The sequence below is a fragment of the Leptonychotes weddellii genome, chromosome 2 (assembly GCF_054177405.1).
Source record: "Leptonychotes weddellii isolate Sample4059 chromosome 2, ASM5417740v2, whole genome shotgun sequence".
NCBI lineage: Eukaryota > Metazoa > Chordata > Mammalia > Carnivora > Phocidae > Leptonychotes > Leptonychotes weddellii.
This window is the reverse complement of record NC_138370.1, coordinates 41,897,744-41,909,146: the sequence shown is the minus strand read 5'-3', so window position 1 is coordinate 41,909,146 and position 11,403 is coordinate 41,897,744. Positions and strand designations below refer to the sequence as shown.

General features: G+C 40.1%; 2 protein-coding genes across 2 annotated transcripts in view; one reads left to right on the top strand and one right to left on the bottom strand.

Moving 5' to 3' along the window:
• Positions 1–8,425, bottom strand: part of FZD3 (frizzled class receptor 3) — a 106,225-nt gene extending 97,800 nt beyond the window's left edge. The window contains exon 1 of the mRNA XM_006735119.3: positions 8,301–8,425. The gene's annotated coding sequence lies outside the window, so the exon portion shown is untranslated. The remainder of the gene's footprint in view (positions 1–8,300) is intronic.
• An 89-nt stretch (positions 8,426–8,514) lies between these two features.
• FBXO16 (F-box protein 16) overlaps positions 8,515–11,403 on the top strand; it is a 60,919-nt gene continuing 58,030 nt past the window's right edge. Inside the window, exons 1-2 of the mRNA XM_031030031.2 lie at positions 8,515–8,806; positions 9,912–9,982. The gene's annotated coding sequence lies outside the window, so the exon portion shown is untranslated. The remainder of the gene's footprint in view (positions 8,807–9,911; positions 9,983–11,403) is intronic.

Below are 11,403 nucleotides of genomic sequence, written 5' to 3'. Positions count from 1 at the left end.
CCAAAACTATTGAATTTATATGTGTTTTAATCATTAATAGTGCATTTTTACATTAATTGACTTGGCAGAAGGTATCTGTGAAAACAGTGAAATATAAATAAATTGAAAGATATGAATTCAAGTCCCTTATTAGTTGTGTAAGTGTAAACATATCATTTAACTTCTCTGAACTCAGAATTTTTCCTCCTGAAAATACTCTCTCTTACAAGGATGCTATCTGAGTGAATTATGAGATAATATATGTAAAAGTACTTTATAAAATGGTAAAGTAGCATCAAACATTAGGTAATTTTATTACTAAATTAGTTATATAAGGGCTATCTCCATCAACCAATACTGAACTGGCAGATAGAAGGTTCTAAAAGCACTACCAAGAAATTTTTCCAACATTACATCATCTTTTTAGATAGTGCAAAAACAGTATCATAGATGTAGAAATATTTGACTAACAAATGTTTCATTGCACAGCCAGGCTGCAGAGAATAAAAAAATCCCTAAAAAAAAAAAAAAAATCACAGCAGCAATAGGAATGATTCCCAGTACAGTTTCCACTAAGCTTTAGATTCTTTTGACTTGCCCCTACTTTTCCAGGGGCAAGAATACATATCTTATTTGGGGCTGAGAGGGTGTGGGCAGAACGAAAGGTAGGTCTGGAAGGAAAAAGCATTTACTAAGCTATCATACTTTCATTTGGCTTAATAACGATGTTAAATTTAATTTCATTTTGTTTTATATACATTGGTTATTTCTGTGTTTGCTGTGGACAGCCTATGTTCGAAAAACATGAGTTCAGGTTCAGAAACTCTCAGAGACCCAAGTTAATAGGACAACTTAAAACCTAAAGCCCATGATGGCTCAGACCTTGAGACCTGGACTGGTTTCACTGAAGCAGGGAAAGAAACTGTTCTTTGTTCACTATCAATGCCTGGGACCTCTGCATCCCAAGCTTTAGTTACTAAGTAGAAAAAATTACTTGGAGAAAATAAAGCAGTGGCTGAATCTTTCTAATTTCTTCCTCTAGTACATGGTATTGAGTGCTGGAAGGGAAAAGGAAAGTCTATGAATTAGGAATACTACGAATTAGGAATACTAAAGTTATGAGCAATCCCTGCCCCAAATGACTATTCTCTCTATGCAAAATCTCTAAGTCAGAGATCTTTGCGACAGCTTTCTGGCCTGCCATATTTTTTTCCTCCTTCAAGCTGGCCCCAGAAATGTGAGGTCTGGCTATAGAAAACTGGTAGTAAACACAGTCGTTTATATTTAAGCTTAATTATGTGCAACATGTAACAATTATGCATATCATTAAATATGTGTCAAATAACTACTGAAAGCTTTATTTGGTCACAGTATTAAAATATCCATGTAAGTTTAGTCTTTGTAGTTTATTGCTTATGCAGCATGTTCATCTGCTTGCAACTAAAAAAAACCAAAAAAACAAAAAACTAAAGAGAACATTGCTCCTTTTTTGAATATATACACAGTAATACCAATAATTTTTCAAATTTCATTTAGACTAAAGAATTTTTCAAATTTCATTTAGATTAATTTTTTTAAAGATTTTATTTATTTATTTGACAGAGAGAGAGAGTGCACAAGCACGGGGAGTGGAAGAGAGAGAAGCAGGCTCTCTGCTGAGCAGGGAGCCCAATGCAGGGTTTGATCCCAGGACCCTGAGATCATGACCTGAGCCGAAGGCAGATGCTCAACGGTCTGTTCTACCCAGGTGCCCCTAAACTAATTTTTCAAACAGGTGTTTCAAATTTGTGGATTCAAGGAAGACTGCCATATAAAAGAAAGAATGAGAAATACCTCATTGGATTTTTAAAACTAGAGGACACCCCCTTATACTTCTACCTACTTTATTTTACCTGATTTCCTCTAAATTATTCCTTTTGCCTCATGTACAAGTGAAGCTTCCCACTGTCTTATAAAAGTTTCCTTTATGTAATACAACACCCAAATTACCATATATCAAAACACTTCTGTAAAATCTATTGTTAGGCTGGAGTAGGATGAAAATCTTAATATTTTAAGACTGCAGTTTATGATTATTGAAATAAAAAGTGAATTCAGTAAGACAAAAAGAAAATAAGGCAGTAAAAATATTAAAACAATTTATATTTCCTCCAAATAAGAGGTTCTCTAATTTTAATGTGTAGTAGATTTATTCATTCCCCTTAGAATTCTAGAAATCTGAATCTCTGGAGAATGAACTACATTCTAACAGTCACCTCAGGTACTGTTACAAATGGTCCATAAGTCACATTTTGAGAAATTCTACCCTAAAATAGAGTAATTTAAAAGAGTACAGGTATAGGGGCGCCTGGGTGGCTCAGTTGGTTAAGCATCTGCCTTCGGCTCAGGTCATGGTCCCAGGGTCCTGGGATTGAGCCCTGCATCAGGCTCCCTGCTCTGCAGGAAGCCTGCTTCTCCCTCTCCCACTCCCCCTGCTTGTGTTCCCTCTCTCGCTGTCTCTCTCTGTCAAATAAATAAATAAATTCTTTAAAAAAAAAGAATACAGGTATATTTAAATATAATTTTATGCTTAGCGAAAGTAATACCTAAAACAAATTTAAAAAATAAAAGCAGATAAAGAATAACACTTTAATAGGAAAATGGGAAAAGGACATAAATTTATGAATGAATGACAAATAACCAACGAACACACGAAGATATTCGACTTTACTAATAAAAAAAATGCAAATATGAGAGAACATTTTTGCCAATCAGACAGGCAGAAATAACAATGAAGGAACACAGTATGGGAGAGGATGCAGAAAAAAGCACATTTTCAACATTCCAACAATTAGAAATACTACTGCAAACCGCTTGGTATTTTAAAAACGGCTACTTACTTCAAAAGCCCTTAAAATCTGCACAATTTGATGCAACAAATCTATAATTTATTCTAAGTAAGCACACAAGTACACATGATGCATAACCAAAATATGCGAGAGTAACACTGTTTATAAAATAAAAAACTAGAAATAACTGAAAAGTCTACCAATAAGGGATTCATTAAAAAAAAAAAAACTACAGTACAACCACATGGTGGAATATTATATAATCACTAAAAATGATGAGCAAGATCTCTATTTACTGACATGGTAAGACATAACAATACAGTAAGTAAAAAATAAAATTAAAACAATTTTCTAAACAGCATACATATCCCATTTCTGTCAAAAAATATATGCACAGAATAAAACTATTTCAATTGCTTAAATATATTATAAATGCTCTGAGATTTTATAAAAGAACCTACAGTACATTATTCTGTGTATGGAATAATTAACTCTGCTAAACCTCCCAATGTGTGCGGACTAGCTAACAAGAATAAATACTAGTTGAATCACTGATTTATTGGCTGCTAATTAAGCAACAAGCCAAGGGACACTCTAATGCCCTATTGCAGACAGTAAGAAAAGCAAAAAAGTGATGATCAATTTAGTTTGAGTAAAAACTGATTTTCAGTATTGAAAAAAATCAGATCACTGATCAGCTGAATCAAATGGTAGGCACAGTTTAAAAGAACTTTTGATAGATATTCCAAATCGCTCTTCAATAACATGAGATACCACTTCTAAACAGGATTGTGTGGGTAGCAAAAGTCATTTTTCCTAAGGTAGGGTCATCTATGGAAAAGCTGTAAGTTGAAGTTCCAGACCTGCAGGAAATAGAGAAGATCCTGCACCCAAAGAGGTCCTGCCAAAATATAGCAACTCATTAAACAAAGGTTAATAGTCATTTTGGCATTCTTACTGATATTGTTTATTATCGGAATCTGCCGTATCTCAAATAAATAAAGGGACCTGCTGAGTGAACATAACTGGAGCAAACAGCTTCAGGGGCCAGGGGCCATCAAAAAGTGAGTGATATGGCAACAGCTGTTCACGTCCTACCTGTGGGAAGAGAGGCACACTCACTTCTCCATAGAGCAATGTAAGATACATGGAAAACTGATTAAGTTGCCTGATTATCATTCCATCAGAAAACAAAAGGACATCTAATTTTTATAAATGTGTAATATCAGGAATCTGATACTCCCTAATTACCAGTTAAATTGTAAAAGCCCTTAAAATAAAATAAGCTGAGGGGCGCATGGGTGGCTCAGTTGGTTAAGCGACTGCCTTCGGCTCAGGTCATGATCCTGGAGTCCTGGGATCGAGTCCCCACATCGGGCTCCCTGCTCAGCAGGGAGCCTGCTTCTCCCTCTGACCCTCCTCCCTCTCATGCTCTCTGTCTCTCATTCTCTCTCTCACAAATAAATAAAATCTTAAAATAAAATAAAATAAGCTGAGTATTTGTCCCGAACAACAGCAATAAAGGGGTAGGAGATTCAATTTTGGAAGACTGTCTTTCCAGGCTGGCTGCGAAACCAGACCCAAAGAACTTAGGTGGGAAAAGCAGGAGGTGGCAACTGTGAAGAGGAAAGCAGGCTGAATCCTGAAGAAATACTGACAAAGTAGGTCCTGAGGGCTGTGAAGAGGGTCCTGCAAAAGATTAGGTTCAGTAATTCTATTCCAATTCATACTTTTTGTACAGAAAATGATCCATTTCATTATTCTTGGTTTAGATTTAATTTTCTTGACACCTTATAAACAACATTTTGCATCTCCAATTCAGAAATACTATCCGAAGGCTGCCTCACACACAGTGGCTACAGTCGGAACAGGGGCGATATTCTTTGTCTTCTTTCAGTTTTCCAAGAATGCACTGCAAGGATTAACAATGACTATCTCTAAATAACGAAGTTTCTCCTCTAAGGGAAATTACTGTATTGTAAGAGAAACAAAATATACACTCAGAGCATATTCACTGTGCTAAGTATTACTTTCCTTTTCCTAAAATCCACGTGTCCTCTGGCCTTTTGTTTTCCACATCTTATTATTTAAAAAATGAATTCATTCTCAAAATTTTGTTTCCTGGTTGCTAAGTTTATATAGCTTCATATTTAATTCATAGGGCTTAGATTCCTATTAATCTCTGAATGAGGATCTCTTTTCTGCTCTATTTCATCTCTCTAATTTTTAAAGTCCATCTGGGCATCTACCTATTTCCACAAATAACCTAACCATCCAATGTGCTGAGTGATGATAGGGCTTAAAAAAACCAAACAGGAAAAACAAACACATCTACGTTCAAAATTAAAATGAATGATAGGCATCAATGACTGGATCAAAATCCAGTCCATTTTACAAATTAAAAATTACTTTTAAGACTAAAGAAAGCAGAAGATCTTTTAAAACTAACCTGAAAAGAAAAATGGAAAGTTAATGGGGCATCTTGCTGGCTCAGTGGGTGGAGCACGTGACTCTTAATTTTGGAGTTGTGAGTTAGAGCCCCATGCTGGGTGTAGGGATTACTTTACAAAATAAAATCTTCAAAAAAAACAAAATGGAAAGTTAAAAGATGGCCAGATTCTGAACTAAAAAAAAAAATTGATTGAAATTCCAGCCCAGTTTCCCCTTCCAATTAAGATCTACTCATCAGAAAACCCCCTAATATCAAGCCCAACTTTTTCCCTTAGCAGGGTTTGTATGCTTTGACTATAAAATTATTTCAGTGAGATAAAATTTAGAAACCAGGATTTTTTTTTTTAAGCTCACTAGCCTAGTTTTTTTTTTTTTTTTAAGATTTTTATTTATTTATTTAACAGAGATAGAGAGAGAGCACAAGTAGGCAGAGCGGCAGACAGAGGGAGAGGGAGAAGCAGGCTCCCTGCCGAGCAGGGGGCCCGATGCGGGGCTTGATCCCAGGACCCTGGGACCACGACCCGAGCCGAAGGCAGCTGCCCAACCAACTGAGCCACCCAGGCGCCCCCAGTAGCCTAGTTATATACTTCATTCCTTGGATCCACCAAAAGTGTCAATAGTTCTCAGGATAATGAAGTGAAAAGCATTTGATGCAATCATCAGTTAAAACTCCTTCCTAGCCAGTAAAGAGTTGTTACTCTTTCCTCAAATCTATATTGAATAATTTCTTCAACAGACATTTTCCAAATCATTCTTTTTATTTGCATTATTGGTCTTTTCGTCAGCAGCTACAGGTTTAAGCAGCCACAGTTCTAGAGTTTTAGGAGTTAAAAAATAAATAAATAAAACATGAGGCCAACATCACTCTCCTCTGTGAAAGGTAAAGATGGAAGAACTGTCTCCTAACACATTTCCTAAAGAAAATAAAGTCAACAGAAGCCTAACATCAACAAACTAATATACTCAGAATTACTTTTGAGTATACAATCTTATAGTTTTACTAACAAACTAATATGAAATTTAAGATGGGTAGAGAATTTTTCCTGAAGTGGGAAACAGAGGACTTATTATGAGTGAAAAACTCCTTTCTCCTTCCCCAATGACAAAGCCTTCCACACTGTACTATACACAGGAAGAATGTGCACTTTATTAAATTCCTCTCAACCTTCCCTACTTCAAATACCTCAATCGTGGAACTCCCAAGAAAAATCTACCTAAATGTTCAAAGCACAAAATAAAGCCCAAAAAAATATAGTAGCTAAGATGGGGAAAAGAATGAAAGAGACAACAGTCATTTCTTCTATTAATGGGACAGTTATAGATTCGGGAGAAGTGTAGAGGTAGAGAGTATTAGTAAGTGGATGAGATTTTAAAAAAAAAATAGTAGGAAAGAGAAGGCAGGATGGTAGATTTTATTATTTACTTATTCTCCTGATAGTTTCAAAACATTTGGTGGGTAGAGGAGGAACATTTCACTAAATAAAAGGCAAGAGGGTAAGAGAAGGGCTGCATCTTAATAATATTTTATTTTCAACTCCATCCCTTCAAGCCCACCCATTAAGCTTTCACGCCTCTTTCCTACTTTCCCTAACTCTGAATCTTTTTACCCTTATGCTGTGGCTTGGTAGTTCATGTAAATGCCCCCACCCCCTTTTTTTTTCCTGGAGGAAAAAGAGAGTATTGATTTGCTTGAAAGTATGGATGGGAAGCATTATCTTGCTTCTTAATAACAGAACTAAGGATTTATCTATTCCTTAGACTGTCAGCACACCACTGAAGACTAAAAGAAGGTTGAAGAGGGAGGTAACATCCCTCATGTCATTCAGGTCTTTGTTTCCTTGCTCTTGCGGTACTGGCTTTGCAAAGTAACCCAATTCCCGCAAATAAACGTTACAGTCTATCAAAACTACTTTTATAAAATAAGATTTTGTTTGGATACTTTTATACAGCAGTCATTTTTATAGCTGTTGGTCTCCTCTGATGCTGCATCTGCCCAAATTCAGAAAGGAACCAAAATTCAAAATTTCATTTTAATTCTGGGCAAAAAATTGGACCTCCTTTATTGGGTAGATACTTTTCAACTTCAAATCTATCCCATACCTAAATTAATGGCATGCGCTTTTGTTCTAAAAAAAAAAAAAAGAAAGAAAGAAAAGGAAAAAAAAAAGCCCTCTTTCTCCTACAAGGAGGCACCTAACTCCAAGACTCCTGAGATTTAACGAGCTTCTGGGAAGATGTTAAAATGTCTTGAAATGTTTTTACAGCACCTTTATTTGAGAGGCCATCTATTAATTACCCAGCAGTACCGTCACGGCAAATACACATTAGCATAAAAGAGGGCAGCTGGGGGAAGCATTTGGGAGGGAGTGCAGACTTTGGAAACTGATGGGATGGAGGGGACAACTTTTAAGCGTTGAAAATAAAGGTCGGCCAAATGCTAAAACAACATCTAGTCAAGGGGCAATTCTAACGTGGGTCTCGGGCCGGCCCCAAGCGCCCGAGGCGCCGGAGCCCTAGATGCATTGTCCTCCCCCCCCGCCGCCGCTGCCACCGCGTCCTCCACCCACGCTCCCGCGAGCGAGGAGCGCCACGCGCCCCCGCGGCGCCGACCCACAGAGTGGGCGCCCATCCCAGACACCCTCCTCCGCCCAGGGTTTGGGCCGGGGGTGGCGGAGAGGGAGCCGTGGTCCACACTCGCACAGGTTGCCCAGCGCGGGCTTAGGATGCAGAGGGTTAATAATCTCCCGAGCATTTGCCCACCTCAGCCCGCACCCCAAACTCGGCTCCTCCGCACCCCTTCGGCCCGCCGTGGGTCCCGAGGAGCCCCTCCGACACCCCGCCACAGCCTGGCGCCGAAGGCTTTTGTTTTGGCCGCGACGAGAATAACGATCCCGGAGGAGGAGGTGCCGGAGCTGCTGGTAGCTCCTCAGCACAGGGTTAGGCAGAGGAGCGGGCAGCCGAGGCGGCACCTCCTCATTCCCCACACTGCCCGCGCCCTTTTCCAGCTAAGCCGGACGGGGAGCCGCACGCCTCGTCGCTCACCTCACACCTCGGGGCCGGGCTCCAAAGGGGCTGCAGCGCCGGCCCGGGGCGGCCACGGGTCTCTCAGGTAAACGGAGCCAGCGAGGACCAACAGCGCGCGCCGCCTCGGAGCGAACGCGAGCTTTCGGGAGCGTCGGGGCGCGCGGCCCGGGGAGCGAGCGCGCCCGCGCGCGCACGCACGACGCAGGCGCGCTGCGCACACTCGACCGAACGCTCCCATTTTGAGCCCCGCTGAGAGGTACCTGCTCTCTGGGCTGGGTTGTTCTTTACCTCGTGCTTCGGGTGACGCCTTGCACTGTCCTGCTCCGGCGGAGGGCTTTCGAACTCTGGAAACGTTTTTCTTAAATGCACTCAGTCCTCTTTGCAAAAGCCCTCCCTGCCCTGCTGAGAAAGCGCGGCGACTCTCATCACCCAAGCCCGGGATGCTGTTACTGCAAGACCGCCAAAACCTGTTCTGAGAACGAGTGTGCTGACCTAGGGACCCCCGGGAATTGGAGTTGTCAAGAGTAAGGTTACAGATGTTGAGGGTGGCACTGGGTGCAGATAGGAGGAAGCATCTGGCCTGTTGCAGAGCTTCACGCTTAAACAACAGAGCAGACTGGATAGCTGCCTGGGAACAGTTTATATCCGCGTGGCCAACACCTTAGTGCACAGGTGGAGCTTGTGGTTATTGGTAGCATTCCCCCATCTTTTTCTCCGTAGAAAATGTTTCCCTTCTCTTCTACATAAATCATTTCAGAGCTGAAAGAGTTCTTAAAGATCATCTAAACCCAATCTCTCATTTTTCAGACGAGGAAAAGAACGCTTAGAAAGGTTAAATGACTTACCCAGAGTCACGCAGCTTTTTTTTTTCTTTTTTAATTTTTTATTGTTATGTTAATCCCCATACATTACATCATTAGTTTTAGATGTAGTGTTCCATGATTCATTGTTTGTGCATAACACCCAGTGCTCCATGCAAAATGCGCCCTCCTCAATACCCATCACCAGGCTAGCCCATCCTCCCACCCCCCTCCCCTCTAGAACCCTCAGTTTGTTTTTCAGAGTCCATCGTCTCTCATGGTTCGTCTACCCCTCCGATTTCCCCCCTTCACTCTTCCCCTCCTGCTATCTTCTTCTTCTTCTTTCTTTTTTTTGTTTTCCTTAACATATATTGCATTGTTTCAGAGTTTTAATAGGAGTCCGGATTCATTCAAAGCCAAGGCTGTCCTTTTTACTATGCTGTTTTACCTACCTTTCGCTGCCTTTTCCTCCCTTTGCAAGCTAGACGTCACAGGCATCATTTTGTTCTGTTGATAGCACGTGGGTCTTAAAGTAATATTGATCCTGTTGCACAACAATGTGAATATACTTGCCACTACTCAACTGTACACTTAAACAATGGTTAAAATGGTAAATTTTATGTGAAGTGTATTTTACCACAATTTTTAAAAGGCACTCAAGTGTTAAATAAATAAATAATGAGTATTGAGCTTAGACAGTCATAAATATAGTTTAACATCAGATGGTGAGCTATGGGGAAAAGCATAATAAATGAGATCTGAAGTGACATTTCAATTTTCTTAGTAAATATTTGAGCAGTAATAGTTGTGTTTTTTTTTTTTTTTTAAGTAATACGGATCCTTCAGCTGATTCTAAGCAAGTCAGTATGTCCTGTTGAGCCAACACTGCCTTTTCTGAGGGTGAGTGAGTAGGCAAATTGTGTATGTGAAAATCTGTGTGTGCTTGCTTCATGTATTTCCAGATCCTTTGTACCTGCAGAACCTCTGAAGACGTGCAGCTAATGTATTTTTATGCAATTTACACACCATCCCATGAAAACTGTCAGGCATAGGACATATCATACCCCTAATGGGAAGGTGAGAGTGATGTAGAAATTATCACTGCATGTATCAACATGATTAAATCTCAAAAATATAACATTGAAAAAAGCGAACTAGGGACGCCTGCTCAGTTGTTAGGCATCTGCCTTAGGCTCAGGATCAAGCCCAGCCTGCTCAGCAGGAGGCCTGCTTCTTCCTCTCCCACTCCCCCTGCTCGTGTTCCCTCTCTCACTGTCTCTCTCCCTCTGTCAAATAAATAAATAAAATATTAAAAAAAAAAAAAGCGAACTACAAGATACGTAAATTATTGTATCTCTTTAAAAACATCTAGCCATATTGTTTATGCTTACATGTAAAAAGCATAAAAAATGGACAAGTAGGCTACACACCAATTTCATAGATAGTGGTTGCCTCTAGACAGGCAGAGAGGGGAATCAGATCTGTAAAGTATACAAAAGGGGCTTCTGACTGTTAATCACACACATGAAGCAACAATGTTAATATTTTTAAAATTTTTGGTGGGGATACAAGGGTGTTTCTTAATGTAGTCTCTAAATTTATCTATGTTTGAAGTAATGTTGAAGTATTTCAGACATTGAGCTGGTGTGTTCACTATGAACATAGCCTGACTGATGTCATTGAGGTCAGAGGGGAAGGGAGCATCTGCAGTTAGACAGATGAGGTGCTGGATAAGCAGATGCCCAGAGGGTGCTGGTTGAGAGGACAGTCGACAGGGAGCTTATTTTCAGGTATAAAATTATGCAAATTCAACAGGGATAAAGTGAAATGGTTTCTTTTATCCCATCTCTCTTTCATTCCATGTTGTAACCACCAATAGAAAGTTTTTAATGAGTGGGAACTTCACAGAGAGACATAGCATGTTGTTAAAACTGGTCTCTTTCTAGATGAACCCGTTTTGAAACCATAAATGTTAACTGGTAATACTGTACATGGTAATTTAGTATTGCGTCGACTGCCTCCCCCAGACCCCTACCCCCCACCAAAGGCTTTGTTTATTCATTTACATACAACCTGATCATGTGGAAAAACCACTAGGCTGGAATTCAGACAACCTAGGTTCTTTTTTTTTTTTTTTAATTTTTATTTTTATTTATTTGAGACAGAGAGAATGAGAGACAGAGAGCATGAGAGGGAGGAGGGTCAGAGGGAGAAGCAGACTCCCTGCCGAGCAAGGAGCCTGATGCGGGACTCGATCCCGGGACTCCAGGATCATGACCTGAGCCGAAGGCAGTCGCTTAACCAACTGAGCCACCCAGGCG